Source organism: Pan paniscus, chromosome 12 (genome assembly GCF_029289425.2).
Source record: "Pan paniscus chromosome 12, NHGRI_mPanPan1-v2.0_pri, whole genome shotgun sequence".
NCBI classification, from domain to species: domain Eukaryota; kingdom Metazoa; phylum Chordata; class Mammalia; order Primates; family Hominidae; genus Pan; species Pan paniscus.
The window spans coordinates 40,696,879-40,717,122 of NC_073261.2; the positions used below are offsets into that span (position 1 = coordinate 40,696,879).

Consider the following 20,244-nt stretch of genomic DNA (forward strand, 5'->3'; position numbering starts at 1 on the left):
GGTATTTGTTTACATTTACATTTATTTTGAAATTGTCTTTTTATGTCCCTTGTCCAATATCTACTGGACTCTACTATGTTTTTCAATTTGTAAGACTTCTTTATTAATAAATACATTAATGTTTTGATATATTTGCTACAAATATTTTGTCACTTCTTGATTGACCTTTAAATTTCCATAAGGTTCTTATGCATAGAAAGTTTTCATTTTCTATAATCAAATATGTATATTTCTTTATGACATACTTTCTCAGTTTAGAAAGTTGTGATTGCCTCTTTTTCCCTAGAAAATATTTTTTTTGCTAATTTTTACAGTTAGACTTTTTTTAATGTGACACTTCAATCCTCTGGAATTGATTTTAGGAAGGTATGAGGTGGGATGTATTCTTTTCAAAATGCTATTCCCTTAGTGTAAAGGTATTGATCGTATACTTTCCCCTCCTCTCCATTGATCTGAAATGGTTCTTTCATTGTATATTCAGTTATATGTAATAGGATCAAATTCTGACCTATCCATTCTGTCTAATTGACCCAAATATCCACATTATCTAATCCTGCAGTTTTCTTGATATTTTCCTTTGATATTCCTTTACTTTTGAATTGTATTTTGGGTAATATTTTATTTACTATAATACTTTATATGCTAAAAGTATATATAAGGTATAATATTTATATACTAAATATTAAATATCTGCTAAATGCTAAATATAAATTATTTTGACCAATAGTATATCAGATTGTAATTTTCACTTTAAATTTTGTTATAACTAAAAACTAATATGGAAAAAATTCACTTCTTTATAGTCACTCTTTCAGCCATGATCATAGTATAACTTTCTTTTTTTTTTTTTTTGAGACAGGTCTGGCTGTGTTGCCCAGGCTGGAGTGCAGTGGTGTGAGTGGTGTGATCTTGGCTCACTGCAACTTCTGCCTCCCAGGTTCAACTGATTCTCCTGCCTCAGCCTCCAGAGCAGCTGGGATTACAGGCGCCCGCCACCACACCTGGCTAATTTTTGTATTTTTAATAGAGACTGGTTTTCACCATGTTGGCCAGGCTGGTCTTGAACTCCTGGCCTCAAGTGATCTGCCCACCTCGCCCTCCCGAAGTGCTGGGATTACAGGCGTGGCCACCGCGCCCAGCACATCATAGTATGACTTTCTATTTTTTCCAAGTCATCTTTTTTCTCTCTCAATAAAGTTTTAGGAAGAGTTTTCCAGTGCAGGGGAGCTGAGCATCAGCCAACCCAGGACCCGGACCGTGATGATTCTGGGTGGCCAGGGAGATGGTGGGGGTCAGCGGGGGGCAGGAGACTTCAGAGGGTTGTCCAGCTGGGAGCAGATCCCTCTCCTGCTTTCTCCCCAACTTGCGCAAATGACTCAGAGCCTATTCACGTGACATTTTGATATAACAAAACAAAATGCCAGGGACTCAAAATGAGATAATTAAAGGCAGTAAAACAGAAATAAAATAGGGAGATAATCAGCCAAAAAAGACCTATGGGGGAAAGCAGATGATGGGAAATAAAGTGAAGCAGATTTTTTGGTGTGTGTTTCACCAGACTTGCTGAAATTTAAAAAATGATGACCCTTTATTTAGAGAACTGCTCTTCTCAGCACCAGTCACAGCAAACAAGCAGTCCCTAGATGTTAACTGTCTGATTGCACTTGGGAAAATATTATTAAATAGCCTCACCCTAAGAATGAGAAGAAAATACACCTGTGAAATTGTATGGAATATTTTTACATTTCACCAGCATCCATCAATGTCGTACTTTTGGTAAACATTTCCATCATCTCCCATTTCAGAAATTCTGTACTTTCAGGCACTAGGTTTACTAAATACCACATCTGCCTATTTACTCAAATGATGTCCTTTACTTAAAGCCTTTTTGCATTATCCCGTTTTCCTGATAGTTTGTATAGATGATTGCCTGAATTTCTCAAAAAGCAAACTTCTCTTAAGCGTCAAAATTATTTTTATTTCTTTGCAGTAATTTCAATTTAGGTTTCAGTCCTTGCTTACGTTTTGGGAGACCCAGCTATCTGCCAAAGCCTGAAGGCACAGAAGGTTTATTCTCATCAATGTCCTTTCTACATCAGCATTCAGGGTTAGTGGCTGTCATTTTTCGTGATGATTTTATGGTTTTTATAACCTCTTTGTTACATGATTTTAGGATAACTTTCTATATGAATGAGACTATCCTATATTTTCTTCCCTTTCATCCCATTCTAGATATACTGTGAGTTCTAAAAAATTACACTTGCCCAAACTCACTGTTTTCTTGGTACCTGGTTGTCATTTGTACCACTTCAAGTAATCATCCTTTTTCTTTTTTTGTTTTGTTTTGTTTTGTTTTTTATTTGAGACGGAGTCTCGCTCTGTCGCCCAGGCTGGAGTGCAGTGGTGCAGTCTCGGCTCACTGCAAGCTCCACCTCCCGGGTCCACGCCATTCTCCTGCCTCAGCCTCCCGAGTAGCTGGGACTACAGGCGCCCGCCACCACGCCCGGCTAATTTTTTGTATTTTTAGTGGAGACAGGGTTTCACCGTGTTAGCCAGGAAGGTCTTGATCTCCTGACCTCGTGATCCGCCCGCCTTGGCCTCCCAAAGTGCTGGGATTACAGGCGTGAGCCACCGCGCCCAGCTCGTAATCATCCTTTTTCTTAAGGTACAGATTCCAGCACTGAGATGAGTTCCCTGGTTGTACTTTGTCAATAGTTTTCTCATTGCTAGTTTATTGGTTTAATCGTCACAAGCTTAATTTAGGAGACATCGAATTACCTGTGGATCCATTTGTCAGCTTGAAATGCTGCTTCCTTCCACATACAATTTATAATCTTGAAAATTTGCTCAATAGGAATCTGTTAATATGTTGCCATGTGAAAGTGAATTAAAATTTACAACTACAATAAGAATCATAATTTTATGATTGGAAAAGAATGATGAGTCGGGATATATAAAAACAAGCTGAAGCCTGAGGCAGTGGCCCGCACCTGTAGTCCCAGCTTCTCAGGAAGCCCCGGAGTTTAAGAGCAGCCTGGGCAACGTACTGAGACCCAGTCTCAAAACAAAAAAAAGGATGAAAGCCTTTCCCCTCTAACTTTCACACCTCTTCAGAATGTATCTTTCGGGGATATGGTATTATTTATTAAATGTATCTTATTTTAAAAACAAAATAATTCCAGCCAGTCATGGTAACTCATGCCTGTAATCCCAGCACTTTGGGAGGCTGAGGTGGGACGATCACTCAAACCCTGGAGTTTGAGATCAGCCTGAACAACATAGTGAGACCCCGTCTCAAAAAAAGTTTTTAAATTTAAAAAACAACTCCAAGAACATTTGTTATGCCTGTTCAGGGACATTGCATATTATAAATATTAATTTGCTATGTAAATATAAAATTTACTACCAACTTTATGATATAAACAAATGAACACTTTAATCAAATTGAAAAACAAAAACAACTCCTCGGAAGCAGCTTGCCACCCAAAATATAAACATCAGTGAGAAAAGCAACACAAAGAAAAAGGCCTCGGGCAACTCTCTCACCCTCCATTTTACCTTCCTTCCAGCTGGACTCCCTTAGGCTGAGAAGTCACTTCCACTGCCCTTGACTGTATTAATTTTCTATTATTGTCACAGCAATTACCACAAACTTAACAGGCTAAAATAACACCTGTGTATTATCTGACAGTTCTGGCGGTCAGAAGACTGGGTGTGCTCAACTGGTTCTCACAAGGCCAAAGTCAGGATGTGGGCTGGCCGGGCTCTAACCTGGAGGATCTGAGAAGAATCTGTTTCTAGGTTCATGCCACATTGTTGGCAGAGCTCAGTGCCGTGTGGTTGCAGGACTGAGATCCCCCTTTCCGTGCTGGCTGTTATCGGAGGGTCATTCTCAGCTCTAAAGGCTGCTGGTATCTCCAGGCTCATGGCCCTGTCCATCCCTTCAAAGCCAGCGATGGTGGGGTAAATCTTTCTCAGGCTTCCAGCCTCTCTGAAGCCCCCTCTGCCTCATCTTCCTGTCCCCCATTCCACTACACACACACACACACTCACACAAACTCTTACACATACACACAGACTTCAAACACACACACTCACATAGACACACACTCATATAGACACACATATTCACATAGACACACACATACATACACACACACACATAGGCACACACACATATGCATGCACTCAAACACACTCTCACATACACACACATAGACACACTCTCGCATAGACACATACACTCACATAGATACACTCGCATAAACACACACATAGACACACACTCTCGCATAGACACACTCTCACATAGAGACACACTCTCACATAGACACATACACTCACATAGACATACACACTCTCACACAGACACACACACACTCTCTCTGTCATGTAGACACACAAGCCATTGCCTCTTCTGTCTTCTGCTTAGATCCCCAGTCCTTGCTTCAGTACCTGCAGCTGGAGAACCCCTTCTTTGCTTTCTCATCCATGCATTTATGATGAAAATTTGTGAATTTTCCTTATGAACAGTGCAAGGAAATATTTTATGTATTTTTGACATTTTAATGTACTTATGAAAAGCATAAGGAAAAAGAATATAAGCCCCCACTAGTTCATAGCCTCTCTCCTCAGAGGAAAGAAAAACTGTTAAAATTTTCCTTTTTTGTAGCTTTCCATACAAGCATGTATATATATGTTGCTCCATTTTAAATTACACAATGTAAAACATATTCAGAAATGCACACAAAACAAAACGTACAGCTCAATGGTTTATTATCAAGCACACATCCACGTAACCACCCAGGTCAAGAAATCTGCCAGCTCCCCAGAAGCCCCATCATCTTCCCTCCCAGAGACCACCCCTTCCTCCTTCCCTAGGGAGGACTTAATGATCATTGTGTTCTTGTTTTTCTTTATAGTTTTACCACCTGAGCACATACTCATAAACACCATAGCTCTGTTTTCTCTGGTTGGTTGGTTTGTTTTGAGCTGGAGTTTTGCTCTTGTTGCCCAGGCTGGAGTGCAATGGCGTGATCTCGGCTCACTGCAACCTCTGCCTCCCAGGTTCAAGCAATTCTCTTGCCTCAGCCTCCTGAGTAGCTGGGATTACAGGTGTGCGCCACCACACCCAGCTAATTTTTGTATTTTTAGTAGAGACAGAGTTTCACCATGTTGGTCAGGCTGGCCTTGAACTCCTGACCTCGGGTGATCCACCTGCCTTGGCCTCCCAAAGTGCTAGAATTATAGGCATAAGCCACCATGCCAGGCCTGTTTTCTCTGTTTTTGAAGTGTATATAAATGGAACCGTACAGAATGATTGTCGCATCTGACGTCTTTTGATCAGCATTCATGTGTGAGATGGTCCATGTTGTCGTATATTTGAGCAATTTGTTCCTTTCTACTGCTGAGCAGTATTCCATTGTATGGATATTCCACAGCTTATCCATTGTCTTGTCCATGGATATGTGGGGTGTTATCAGTTTTGACCTACTGTTATTTACCTTCCTTTTTTCCAACTTTATTGAGATATAATTAAGGTACACTCACATGCACACATTTAAAGTATACCACTTTACCAGTTCTAACACATGTACACACCCATAAAACCATCATAGCAGTCAAGACAGTGAACACATCCATCAGCCCTGAAAGTGTCCTTGTGCCCCTTTGGATAGATGGATGGATAAGTGGATGGATGGATGATTGAATGGACAGAAGGATGAAGTCAGTCTGCAAGGAAGAAACAAGAAAGAAAATCTAGATGATGGGTGAATGGATGGATGATTGGAAACAGCCTCCACATGCCATAGTTTTTGCTCATCATTTTGGATACACCCCCCCAGATGCACTTTATTTTATTTTATTTTTTTATTTATTTAAATATTTAATTAATTAATTATTTATTTATTGAGACTGATTCTCGCTCTGTCGCCCAGGCTGCAGGGCAGTGGCATGATTTCAGCTCACTGCAACCTCCGCCTCCCAAGTTCAAGCAATTCTCCTGCCTCAGCCTCCTGAGGAACTGGGATTACAGGCATGTGCCAGCACTCCCAGCTAATTTTTGTATTTTTAGTAGAGACAGGGTTTCACCATATTGGCCAGGCTGGTCTCAAACTCCTGACCACCCGCCTCCGCCTCCCAGGGTGCTGGGATAACAGGTGTGAGCCACCGCGCCCTGCCTGGATGCTGTTTAAAATAGATGTTACAGAGACAATTATGCATCAGCTGACTCTAAGGACCCATTCTGGGCCCAGGAAGCCTACTCACCCTGGAAGCTTGCTGGATTATTAAGAAATGACAGGCCAGCCAGGCTTTGTGTCTTGGACAGAAGCTCCTGAATGCAGCACTATGGCAAACTAAAAATAGATAAAAGTCTGGGGGCTGACTTGTTAAAGTAAAAATTGCATATATTTAAGGCATACAACGTGCTATTTTGACAAACATATACATAGTGAAGTATTAGTGGAAATGTAAATTAGTATAGCCATTATGGACAACAGTATAAACGTTCCTTGAAAATTTAAAAATAGAATTACCATATGATTTAGCAATCCCTCTTCTGAGTATGTACCCAAAAGAAATGAGGCTGGGCACGACAGTTTACATCTGTATTCCCAGCACTTTGGGAGGCCAAGGCAGGAAGATCACTTGAGGCCAGGAGTTCAAGGCCAGCCTGGGCAATATAGCGAGACCCCCATCTCTACCAAAAAAAAAAAAAAAAAAAAAAAACACTCCTGACCACATGGCCACCACCATTTGTATCAGACTTTGGAGTATGACACAAAGGAAATGTCAGTAGTTTCCCAGGGAGTCAGCAGACCTCACCTGAACTGTCCATAACTCATTTCTCAAGTTCCTAGGCTGCAAGAGAGGCTCAGCCTTCATCCATGCCTCTGGTTTCAGAAGTTAACCCTTTACATCACCCTTTCTCCCTTATGCACAGGCTCTCTGCCACATAACTTCTCAAAACTCTCCCACCCCAGGACCTCCCCTACGTGGGTCCCTTCCTTTGGGAGGCTCCAAAGTCACTGGCAACTTCTATGTCTGACTTTCACGGTTGATGACAGCTTGGATCCAGAGGTCTTAGAACTGAGGATCATATACGCCCACTCTGAACCCTCACCTGGCTGCGAGCCCTACCTGCCTGCTTTCTCCACTCTCCCACCTATCAGCTTCCATCCCTAAATGACCCACATGACCCTGGCCTCCCCTGCAGCCTCACTTGTCTGCTGGCTTCTGTCCCTGGGTGTCCTGGTGCCTGACCTTTACCACACCCCTGTCCTGGCGTTTGACTCATACCTGATGTGAAAGGACTGGGCACTCTGCTCTCAGCTTCCAGAACTGCATTCCCCAGCCTGACCCTCCGTCTTCTGGGATTCCTGCTTCCCCCTCAGGACTGTTGATCCACACCAGCCCCTCATCCTCACAACCAAAACAGGACAAAATCTACACCAGCGAGAATTGTTTTCTAACAGCTTCTTGTTTGCTAGTATATTTGACTGGGAAAGGAAGGTTTTTTTTTTCCTTTGGCTTAATTTTTTTTTCAAAGTACAAAGACAATGAGTAATGGCCACGTGTAATTATACCAAGAAATACCATTATCAACAAGGTGATACACATCCTGCCAGTATTTCTCCAGTGTTTCGTTTTGTTGTGTTTTTTTCTTTTTCATTATTAACCTAAGTTTCCTGAGGCATACCAACCTGTGTGTAAATTCCGAGTGGTGACATTTACCCTTATTTTACTGTCTCTTACCCTGTGGGCCATTGCAGTACTTTACATCCCCAACAAATTGCCCTTCAATTATGTCTGCAACTTATTCACCAAATCAGCCAGTTGTATGGTGGCAGTGCCTGGCACCACCATCTGGATAGGCACCAGCCTGTTTCCCAGGATAATTGGTCCCCAGGGTGCTGTTCTCTCTGCAGTGCCACCAGGGCCTGCTGGATGTGGCCATCTCTGCCAGGGATGCAGAGCTGGGCTGTGTCCCCTAGCACCCTGGAGGCCCCAAGGCAGCCAGGGTCTATCCTGAAATGAGAATGTCTCCCCTCCACTCTGGTTTCCCAGTTTGTTAGGCCATTTGAACCTACATGTCCTGGAGCTTTTAGCTGAAGCATCTCCTTCAGCATTTACTTGCAGACATCCTGTCACTGGGACTTGGACAAGAGCCCCTGAGGGCTGGGCTGGGGCAGACCTCCCTGTCAATTTTCAGAACTGCCCTACTCCCTGCCCAGCCAGAACACTGGGACTCTGCTACAAGTGGAGCTCCAGCCTGGTTGGAGTCTCTCTCAGCAGTTGCTCTGATAGCCTTTAGGATGGTGCCCCCAACCAGTCTGCAAAGCCTCCATACCTCAGAATGCAGCCCTCGGTCATGTTCATTGATTCAGCAAACACCAAGTGAATGCTACTCTGTGCCAGGTACTCCGCCAGGCACTGAGAACACGAAGATGAGTAAACATGAACATGGGGCCTGCCCTCATGGAACTTACTTTCTAGTGGGAGAGAAGACAATGATCAAATTACAAATAAGTGGACCCAGCGTGGTGAGTTACACCTGTAATCCCAGCACTTTGGGAAGCCGAGGCCAGACGATCACTTGAGGTCAAGAGTTCGAAACCAGCCTGGCCAACATGGTGAAACCCCACTTCTACTAAAAATGCAAAAATTAGTCAGGTGTGGTGGTGGGCACCTATAATCCCAGCTACCTGGGAGGCTGAGGCAGGAGAATCGCTTGAACTTGGGAGGCAGAGGTTGCAGTGAGCTGAGATTGTGCTACTGTACTCCAGCCTGGGTGACAAAGCGAGACTCCATCTCAAAAAAATATATATATATACAAATAAGTGTAAACAGTAAGAAAGAACAGCTTGTCCGTGCATGGTGGCTCACGCCTGTAATCCTAGCACTTTGGGAGGCCGAGGCAGGCGGATCACCTGAGGTCAGGAATTCGAGACCAGCCTGGCCAACATGGTGAAACCCTGTCTCTACTAAAAATACAAAACTTAGCCGGGTGTGGTGGCTCATGCCTGTAATCCCAGCTACTCGGGAGGCTGAGGCAGGAGAATCGCTTGAACCCAGGAGGCAGAGGTTGCAGTGAGCCGAGATCGTGCCATTGCACTCCAGCCTGGCCTATAGAGCGAGATTCCGTCAAAAAAAAAAAAAGAAAGAAAGAAAGAAAGAAAAGAAAAATGAGGGAAGGGGAGGGGAGGGGAGGTTAAAATGTTGTAAAGCCCAGGTACTCGGTGCTGCTGCCTGTAATGAAGGAGCGCCTTCCTCAGCAGGTGCGTGGGCCCTGGGGTGTCGAGAGACTAGACCCCCTAGTGTTCCTTTAGTTCAGCAGAAACAGCTGCCCCAAGAAAGTTGGGCTGCAGCGAAGTCCGCGAAGGGCAAGGTGTGGGGATCGCGCTGCCCAGGGCGGTGCATCTCCACCTGGCTCTCGGGCGCCACCTTCCGGTCCTGCTCGGAATTGCACTCCCTGGCCGCCCTGTGTTTGGGAGTGAGGGTTGGGAAGGCTGGGTGGCATCCTGCCAGGTTGCTTCCTGAGCAGAAGTTAAGCCTGTTCCTTCCCAACTGGAACATTTAACAGCCAGGGTGAGACCCCAGAATTCTCTTTTCTCCTGGCATGATGATGGGCAGTGTTCAAGACGACCGCTGCAAGTCAGCCTGTGCCCCGGGGTGACTGTGATGAGCAGAGTCCCTGGCCACACATAATGGGCCTGAGCCTGGGCATGGGACGAAGCTTTGTGGCCCTGAGCCACTACACTTAGGGGTTTCATGGTAATTTCCTGGAGACAGAGGCTCCTAGTGGCTGAAGGAATGTCTTTGTTGTGTTTTCTCATACAGGTGGCTTGGTGAGAGCAGGGCTGCGCTGCCCCTTCTGTCACCCCCACCCTGTGCCTGGAACAGCACTTGGGCACAGAGCCAGGGCCCATCAGATTCAGCGACCTGACCCCATCTTCCTGGGAAAACACTTGTTCGTTCCTGCAGGAATGGCAGCTGGTGCCCTTCCAGTCAGAATCAGCTTCTCTTTTCCTGTTGAAGCCACCATCACTGCTCCCTTGTCCTAAGGCAGCTCAACTAAGGAGGTGCCCACTCGGCCTTCCCTGCTCCAGCCTCAAGATGCCTTCCTCAGGCTCCACATTTTCCCTCCATACTTTGCACCTGTTCAGGGCACAGCCCTCATCATGCCCCTCAGGACTCCACTTGAGGCCTCTTACAGGGAGAGACCAAGAAGAGGGGCCTGAAGCACTTCCTGCAGAAAGGAGACCCAGCCCCTGCCAGAGGCCTGTGTGGCGTCTTATCTCCTTAGACCAGAGCAGTTGGAGGCTGGGCCAGAAAGGCAGAAAGGAACAGAAACCAACAATGGGCAGGAATGTCCTCCAGCTACAACCTATAGGCGCAGCTACAGCCAACAGGTGCAATTTTAGGGACATTTAAAAGGGTCATAATTCCATAAACAAAATGCGGTGTATGCACACAGCCTTTAAAAGGAAGGAAATTATAAGAGATGCATGATAACATGGATAAACCCAAAAGACACTCTGCTAAGTGAAATAAACCAGTCACCAAAAGACAAATACTATATGAGTCCACTTCTAGGAGGGACACAGAACAGTGAAAATCATAGAGACAGGAAGTAGAATGATTGTCAGGGGATGGGGGGAAAGGAGAGTTAGAGACGGGAAGTAGAATGATTGTCAGGGAATGGGGGAAAAGAGAGTTAGAGATGGCAAGTAGAATGATTGTCAGGGGATGGGAGGAAAGGAGAGTTAGTGTTTCATGGGCACAGAGTTTCTGCTTGGGAAGGTGAAAAGCATTCTGGAGATGGATGGTGGTGATGGTTGCGCATCAATGTGAATGTACATAAAGCCACTGAATGTACACTTGGAAATGGTTAGAATGTAAATTTTTTTTTTTTTTTTTTTTTTTTTTTTAGATGGAGTCTCACTGTCTGTCGGCCAGGCTGGAGTGCAGTGGCGCGATCTCGGCTCACCACAACCTCCACCTCCCAGGTTCAAGCAATTCTCATGCCTCAGCCTCCCAAGTAGCTGGGATTACAGGCACCCGCTAGCATGCCCAGCTAATTTTGGTATTTTTAGTAGAGACGGGGTTTCACCATGTTGGCCAGGCTGGTCTAGAACGCCTGACCTCAGGTGATCCACCCGTCTCGGCCTCCCAAAGTGCTGGGATTACAGGCGTGAGCCACCACTCCTGGCCTAGGATGCAAATTTTAGGTTATGTGTATTTTACCACAAATGAAAAAAGAAAAAGATTCACAATTCCAGTCAGGAGAAAGGCACTGTCTTCTATACTGCTCAGAGGAGATGTCAGCATGACATCTTGGGAGACCTATTGGCAGTGTGCGTTAAAATGTAAATATGCTAGGCCGGGCGCGGTGGCTCACGCCTGTAATCGCAGCACTTTGGGAGGCCTAGGCGGGAGGATCACCTGAGGCCAGGAGTTTGAGACCAGCCTGGCCAACATTGTGAAACCCCGTCTCTACTAAAAATACAAAAATTAGCTGGAAATGCTGGCAGGTGCCTGTAATCCCAGCTACTCGGGAGGCTGAGGTGGGAGGATCGCTTGAACCCTGGGAGGTTGAGGCTGCAGTGAGCAGAGATCCTGCCACTGCACTCCAGCCTGGGCAACAGAGCAAGACTAGCACTAGAGCTACCAGAGGAGTCCCAATACCTGCTTGGACAACGTGGATAAAGCCGTGACATCTGGAACAGCTGTAGCCTTTTCACTGCTATGGAGGAAGACTTGGAGGCTCCAGACAGCGGAGGCTGAGCGCAGGGAGAAACCATATCTTGGTGACATGATTTACACCCGTGGATAAACTTTGCCAGCAACTGCTTGATCAACTTCCAGATTTTTCAATTACATGAACCGAAAATCCTGCCCCTGCTTTTCTCTTTGAGACAGAGTCTCACTATGTCGCCCAGGCTGACCTCGAACTCCTGGGCTCAAGCAAAAATTCCCTTTCCTATAGGTCAGTTTGCATCAAGTTCTCTCTGCTTTGTAACATTAAAATGCCTGACAACACTTACCTTTGCAATCAGAATTTAACTAATTAACACAAAAACAATAAATACATTCCCCAAGGTCAAATCTTCTCTTACTAGCTTTAAGAAAGCCTGCAAGTTATTTTTAGTTCTTCCTTTGCCCTCAGATGTTTCTGGCTTTTGAATAAAATATGCAAGTGCCGTGTTGAGCGAATTCTCACATTAAGCTTGTCCTGAATGGGGTTAATATATCAGGACTACTTGAAATCAGAAAATATTTTTGAGCCCCCACTATGGACAAAGCCCCATCAAGGGTGTGATAAGAGCCAAAGATATCATTAGATGCAATTTCTGCTCCAGGGGTCAATGAGGAACAAACCTGCCTTCATGAACAGCACCCACTTAGGAGGGAAGCTCCTGGAAGCCAAGCCCATTATCTGGTTGGTTTACTGCTGTATCTCCAGTGCCTAGATTAGTGCCTGGCACATTGCCAAGTATATATTTTTATAATTGAAGAAAAATAATAGAAGTGAATAAATGAATGGAACCATTACTTCTTTAGGTCATACCAATGTGGACTTAAAAATGGAGTCAATGCCAGAGTCAAACAACTTGAACTTCAAAAGGGTCCCCTTGAAGTTGTTAGTGGAACAGATATCTTTGCTTTCTCCTTTCCTGGAATCCAGGCTCTACTTGAAGGGGCAGGGCTGGGCTGGTAGATGACAAATGCCATAAAAAGCTCAGCTCCTGGGCCGGGCACAGTGGCTCACGCCTGTAATCCCAGCACTTTGGGAGACTGCGGTAGGCAGATCACCTGAGGTCAGGAGTTCAAGACCAGCCTGGCCAACATGGTGAAACCTAGTCTCTACTAAAAAATTAAAAAATTAGCCGGGCGTGGTGATGCATGCCTGTAATCCCAGCTACTCGGGAGGCTGAGGCAGGAGAATTGCTTGAACCCAGGAGGTGGAGGTTGCAGTGAGCTGAGATCACGCCATTGCACTCCAGCCTGGGCAACAAGAACAAAACATTGTCTCAAAAAAAAAAAAAAAAAAAAAAGCTCAGCTCCCTTCCTCTCTTCTCATAACTGGGGCTTTGTCAGAGAGTCGAACTGGTCAGTCTGACTCTCTCGTCCCTTAGGGAGCAGGTTCTCCTGAGAGGCTCCCAGGCCCCCATGCTCCTTCCCAGCAGGCTACTACAGCAGGACGACACCAGCCAGAACCAAATGTGTGTGCACCCAGGAGGCGGCATGGGAGAGGCTCAAGCTGTAGCCTCCAGGCCAAATGAACACCCAAGTCAAAGCCTGGCAGGTGCTAAGAGCTCTCCCAAAGGACAGATAGTACAATGGCAAGAGGGAGGGGATTGGGTTCCAGGTCTGGGGAAACTGGGAGACCTCCTTGGAGGATGTGAAATTTAAACTGCACGAAAGGGATGCAAAGTACTAACTAACTTCCTTTCTTCCTTCCCTCCCTCTGTTCTTTCTCCTTCTTTCTTTCTGTCTTTCCTTCCTTCTACCTTTGATTGAGATTATTTGGGCTGCACATAACAGAATATCCAAGTAGAAATTATACAAACAGAACAATAAGGGCTTGGGATTGGTTAAATCAGCATCTTGGCCATGTCAATGCTCTGAGCTCCTTCTCAGTACTTCCGTCTCCCCATTCTTGGGGCAAGATGGCTGCCATGGTTTCGACATCCCAGACTTGCATGAGAATGTCCAAAAGAAGAAAGAAGCACTTCTCCTCATCTGTCTGCTTTAACCAGGATGAAAACATTCCCAGGAAGGATCCCCCACCATGCTGCCCCCAGCCAACTTGCGTCAGTCTGGTTGACCAGAACCCAAATACATGCTTACCCTAAGTAATTACTGGCAAAGGGAGATGGCATGGCCCGATCATGGTGCGTCCCCAGGGTGAGGCCACAGAATCAGCTCTCTGAACCAGAACAAAACTTGGGTTCCATTAACAAGGAAGAAAGAGGGAATGGCAGTTGGTTGATTAGGCAGCCACTGTGTTCCCAGCACCATGCTGGGGCCTGAATCAGCCATGAGGAGACAAGCACATTTCCTTCCTGCAGGGAGTGTCCAGTTAGGGACAGAGGGAAAGGACATTCCTGGCAGGGAGGATGAGTAGATGAGCTTTCATCAAGGCCCTGGGGGAATGGACATCTGACAGATGGTGAAAGAGGACAGCCCTGATGCAAGAGCCAAATGTCACCCATCTTGGACACTTACTCAAGGAATATTTCTGCACTGAGATTCAACACTCAGATCTTCCCCAAGGCCTCTACTGCAATCACACTTTTTGGTCATAGAACTCACACACAGCAAGAGTGACTCAAACTATGCCTGCCCAAAACCCAACATGTCCAATGTTCAATTTGGATTTGGTAAACAGAGCCTCACATCTTGGTGTGGGGAAGGGGAAACACAGATGGGCTGCAAATACGGTGGGCAGCTGCATGCATTTCCTAGGGCTGCTGGAACAAAGCACCACAAGCTGGGTGGCTTCAAGCAACAGAAATGTGTTCTCTAATGACTATGGAGTCCAGAAGTCTGAAATCCGGGCTGTGCATCCTCCGAAGGCTGTAGGGAAGAACCCTTCCCTGCCTCTTCTTGGCTTCTGGCAGTTGCTGCAATCCCTAGTGTTCCTGGGCTTGCAGCTGCCATCACTCCAATCTCTGCCTCCATGGTTACATGGCACTCCCTCTGTGCCCCAATCTCCCTTTCTTATAAGGACACTAGTCATTGGATTAGAGCCCACCCTAATGACCACATCTTAAATTGATTACATCTGCAAAGGCTCTATTTCAAATAAGGTCACAGTCACAGACACCAGGGGTTAGGACATCAACATATTTTAAGGGCACAATTCAGCCCACAACAGCAGCGTAAAGAAAAGGGAATTCGAGGAAGGTCAATGTCAACATTGCCAGTTCCTCCCACCGGCTATTCTTAATAGAATCCAGCTGAGCTTGGGGAGACAGAGGAAGGAAAAGAGATGATCCCAGTCCCCAGAGATGTTCAGGGCCAAAGCTATTCGGGCTGCTCAGACACAGACCAGAGAGCAGAAGATGTGGGTTTGGCTGTCACTCTCTACCAAGCTCCCCAACACTCTGAACCTCTATTTGTGGTGCAGAGTGGTGAACTCTCCCTGCACCAGCCCCATGCTCTCTCTTTTCCTAGGCCTTTGCATGAACTATTTATCTGCCTGGAAATCCTCCTCAGTCAATCCCGCCCCACCATTTGACCAGGCCAATTTCTATGCCTCCCCAAGTCTCCCCGTAGCTGCCCCATCTCCCCCAGCGTCTCCTCTCCCTCTCCAGGCCTGGGTAGTATTCCACTCTGATTACTGGTCTGTGCCCTCATCCATAGATAGTAAGTCCACCAGGGCAGTGACCATTGTCATCCCAACTCCTAGCTCATTAACCATTTTTTGGTCAAACGAATGAATTGTGAAAGTTCTTTATAAACTGTAAGTTTCATTGCCAAGGGCCCTACCTCCCTACCCCTTCCCACAGAGAAATTCCTTCTTTTGAAAGAAAGTTAGACATAAGATAGAGCTATGCTAGGAAAGGCTGCTACCGTGAGGCCTCCTGAGGTGCACTGGCCTTATATTTCTCATGGGTTGGTTCTACCCCAGAAACAGAAACTACACTCAAATAAATTCAACTACGAAGAGTGGGGATAGGAGAGGGGAGGAAAGTCAGGGGTCCTTAGGCTCAGGCCTCAAGCAGTGTCAGAAGAATGCAGCCCAAAATACAACAAAAGGAACTAAAACGAATTCTGCTCTTCCGTGCATCTCTGCAAGGACATAAAAGAGATTTTAATATCAACTGTCCCATTTGGCTGATCTCTTTTTTCCCAGCCCCAGGTGTCTCAAGTCCCACACTTGGGAGTCTCACATTTTCCACAGTCAAGAAGAAAAACAAGACTCTTCTCCACCTGCAGCCTGGCTTGTTTCTCTCTCTTCCCCTTTCTTTTTCAATTGTGATGAAATATACAAATATAGATAACATAATACTGCCTTAACCATTTTTAAGTGTACAGCTCGGGGACGTCAAGCACACCCACATTATGCAACCAAAACCGTCGTTCATCTCCAGAACTTTTCATCACAGGATGAAACTTTGTTTCCATTAACCAGTACCTCCGCGTTCCCTCTTCCCCAGCCCCTGGTAACCTCTGACCTACTTTCTGTCCCTACGAGTTTGACTACTCTGCATACTTCCTATAAATGGAATCATGCAATATTTGTCCTTTTGTGACTGGATTATTTCACTGAGCGTCATGTTTTCAAGATTCATCCGTGTTGTAGCATGTGTCCAAATTTCTTTCCTTTTTTTTCCTACCCCCCCCCCCGCCGGCCCCAGACGGAGTATTGCTCTGTTGCCCAGGCTAGAGTGCAGTGGCGCAATCTCAGTTCTCTGCAACCTCTGCCTCCCGGGTTCAAGCGATTCTCCAGCCTCAGCCTCCCGAGTAGCTGGGATTACAGGCATGCACCACCAGGCCCAGCTAATTTTTGTATTTTTAGTAGAGACGGGGTTTCACCATGTTGGTAAGGCTGGTCTCGAACTCCTGACCTCGTGATCTGCCCACCTTGGCCTCCCAAAGTCCTGGGATTACAGGCATGAGCCACTGCACCTGGCTGAATTTCCTTCCTAAAAAGGCTCAATAATATTCCTTTGAGTGTGTACAACACATTTTGTTTACCCATTCATCCGTGGACGAACACTTGAGTTGTTTCTACCTTTTGGCTATTATGAATAATGCTGCAATGAAAACTGACATACAAATATCTGTTCCAGTACCTGTTTTCCATTCTCTTGAATACGTATGTAGGAGTGGAATTGCTGGGTCTGAAAGTAATTCAATATTCAAACTTTTCAGAAACTGTTTTGTAGAAACTATTTTCCACACAGGTTTCCACAGTGACTGCACCATTTCACATTCTCAGCAGCAAAGCACCTAGGGTTCCAATTTCTCCACATCCTCTCAACATGTATTATTTTCTGGTTTTTCATAATAGCCGTCCTAGAGGGTGTGAGGTATGGTTTTGATTTGCTCCATTTTGCATTAAGTGGCCAAGGACCCCCTTGGCAATGCACCATTAACTTGACTTTGATCCTTCACCCCACAATCAGCTGACTTGGCTCTCATCTCCCAATTTAAAAATCCAATTGGTTCAGCCAAGCATGCAGATGGACTCTTTTGGGGTCTGGTGTGTCTACCTCTGGTCCAGTCGGCTCTGGCCAGGGGGATGAAGGGAGGTGGTCCATGAGGCTTCCCTTTCCAGGGATGTGGTGCGTGGCTTTCTAGACAGTATTACTGGGGCAGGCAGGGGCAGACCTGTGTGGTGTAGACCCATGGACACAATGCTAGGCAGGACATGTGTCTTCTATATTTTGATGACAAGGAACTGGCTCTCAGAAACATGAGTTTGTCCACACACCAAGAGAGGAGGCATCTCCTGTGAATAAACTTGAGTTAATCAAGTTCTCCATCCCCAGAGTAGCTATCAGAATTTTTTTTTTTTCAGAATGTTTCTTTATTCATTTCCAGTGAGAAGCAGGTGGGCCAGGAGAAGAACCGTCAGTAGAGGCAGATCCATGCAGGTTCCCCCTGCGGCCACGCTTCACAGGAAGCCCGATTTTCATCAGAGACTGTGGTGAGGATGGCATCAAAGCAAGGGGTGCCAGGAGACTGCCCATCCCAGGGACCAGGAGCCAGGACACCCTCAGCTCAGTCAACAGCTGGCTTTTTGTGTCTCCTTTATTGGTGCTCTTGGATGGCAGCTCTCAACAGTCAGATACCAATCCCTCTTTGAGGTTCTCATAAAAGCCACGGACCCACTACCTAGAAAACCCCACATAAGCACCTGGTTTTGCATTCAGCATTATGGCTTTTAGACAATGCTACGTGTCCACCAACTCCATCTCCCTTCCCTCCTGGGCATGCAGGTGCATTGCACTTCCCAGCTTTCCCTGGGGTTAGTGAGGGTGTGAGACTGAACTGAGAGGGAAGAAATGACGGACACCACTCCCAGGCCTCTTCCCTAAAACCTCCTCCACCATCTTCCACTCTTTCTCTCTTCTCCCTGTTGGCCAGATGCAGGGGACCCAGGGGAGGACTCTGAGCCCTCCAAGCAAGCAGAAGGGGGAGTCCGAGCGCCTGAATGACGGTGCGGACCTGAGTCTCACCACCCGGAGCCAACCTGTGCTGCACTGTAACCAAGTAAGAAGGAAACATGTGGGCCAGGCGCGGTGGCTCACACCTATAATCCCAGCACTTTGGGAGGCCAAGGCAGGCGGATCACCTGAGATCAGGAGTTCGAAACCAACCTGGTCAACATGGTGAAACCCCATCTCTACTAAAAAAATACAAAAATTAGCTGGGCGTGATCACGGGTGCCTGTACTCCCCAGCTATTCGGGAGGCTGAGGCAGGAGAATCGCTTGAACCCGGGAGGCAGAGGTTGCAGTGAGCCAAGATCGTACCACTGCACTCCAGCCTGGGCAACAGAGTGAGACTCCATCTCAAAAAAAAAAAAAAAAAAGAAGGAAACATGTGGCTGGGCACAGTGGCTTATGCCTGTAATCCCAGCACTTTGGGAGGCTGAGGTGGGTGGATCACCTGAGCTCAGGAGTTCGAAACGAGCCTGGGCAATACGGCAAAACCCTGTCTCTACCAAAAATATCATAGAAAAAAATTAGCCAGACGTGGTGGCGTATGCCTGTGGTCCCAGCTACTCTGGAGACTTAGGTGGGAGGATCACTTGAGCCTGGGAGGCAGAGGTTGCAGTGAGCACGCCACTGCACTCCAGCCTGAGCGCCAGAGTGAGACCCCATGTCAAAAAACAAAAAAAAAGAAAAAGAAACTTGCATGAAGCCCATAGACTAGAGGGCTCTCTGTTATGGTAGTGGGACCACCCTGACCAATACGCCCCTGGAGGCAGCCAGCCACAAATCCCCACTCTCTTGCGCAGCCTGTCCTGATTGTATCCAAACGAGATACCACTCGCTGATTTGTTTAATACATACTGAATAACAAGCACGTTTCAGTTCCACCTTCCTGAGGTTCTACCAAGGTCACTCAGTTCCCAGTCTTTGGTTACTCATTTTTACACAGTCTTGGTGGACTCCCATGATGGCAGCTGTGTTTGTTGTACTGACAAGGGCTTGAGGCCAACAGAAACTACATAAATCCTTGAGTAACCTTGAGTGTGTCATTAGCCACCTTGTATCTAATTCTTTTTTTTTTTTTTTTTTTTTGAGACAGAGTGTTACCTGGCCAACATGGTGTCAGGAGACTGCCCATCCCAGGGACCAGGAGCCAGGACACCCTCAGCTCAGTCACATGTTTAATGGCCACATGTTTAATGGCCTCACACTCCCATTCCAGAGTGCAGTGGTGCAATCATGGCTCACTGCAGCCGCGACCTGGTGGGCTCAAGCGATCCTCCTGCCCCAGCTTTCTGAGTAGCTGGGACCAGAGACATGCACCACCACACAAGGTTAATTTTTTAATTTTTTTGTAGTGATGGAGTCTTACTATATCGGCCAGGCTGGTCTCGAATTCCAGGGCTCAAAGGATCCTCCCTCCTCGGCCTCCCAAAGTGCCAGGATTACAGGACTGAGCCACCACGCCCAGCCCCATCTCTTTTCATCATGGTACTAATTCCTGCCCGTCCACCCACAAAAGCACTGTAGTGCTTCCCGAGTATAGAGGCCTGTGAGCCTCCACTAGGGAGAGGGCTCCTGCAGAGATGAGATAAATTGATCACAATGGCCGGGGTGGTGGCAATGTGCTAATGCTCTCTTTCTTCCACTCAAGATATCCTCTGTCTCCCTCAGCCTGTGAGCTTTTTCTCCAGTGTGCTCTGCCAGTGGGGGCCCTGCCTGAGAGCCCCTGCAGCTGCAGAGGACAGTTTCTTTCTGCTGAACCATCGCAGCTATGCCCCAGCCCCTACCCTGGAGGGGTCCCCAGGGGCCATGGGCAGCACCTTCTGTATGGGGCTGTCTGGGAGCCACTCCAGGGCCACAGAAATCTTGTCTCTGACTCAGGGTATTTTGTTTTCTGTTTTGTGTAAATGCTCTTCTGACTAATGTGAACCATGTGTCCATAGAACCAGAAGATTTTTCCAGGAGAAAAGGTAAGGAGGAGGTGAGAGTGTCCTGGGTCTGCCCTTCCAGGGCTTGCCCTGGGTTAAGAGCCAGGCAGGAAGCTCTCAAGAGCATTGCTCAAG

General features: G+C 46.5%; 1 pseudogene; it reads left to right on the forward strand.

The window, feature by feature from the left end:
- Positions 1-736: 736 nt before the first annotated feature.
- LOC117979015 (probable G-protein coupled receptor 160) lies at positions 737-20,208 on the forward strand (annotated as a pseudogene).
- The last annotated feature ends 36 nt before the right edge of the window (positions 20,209-20,244 follow it).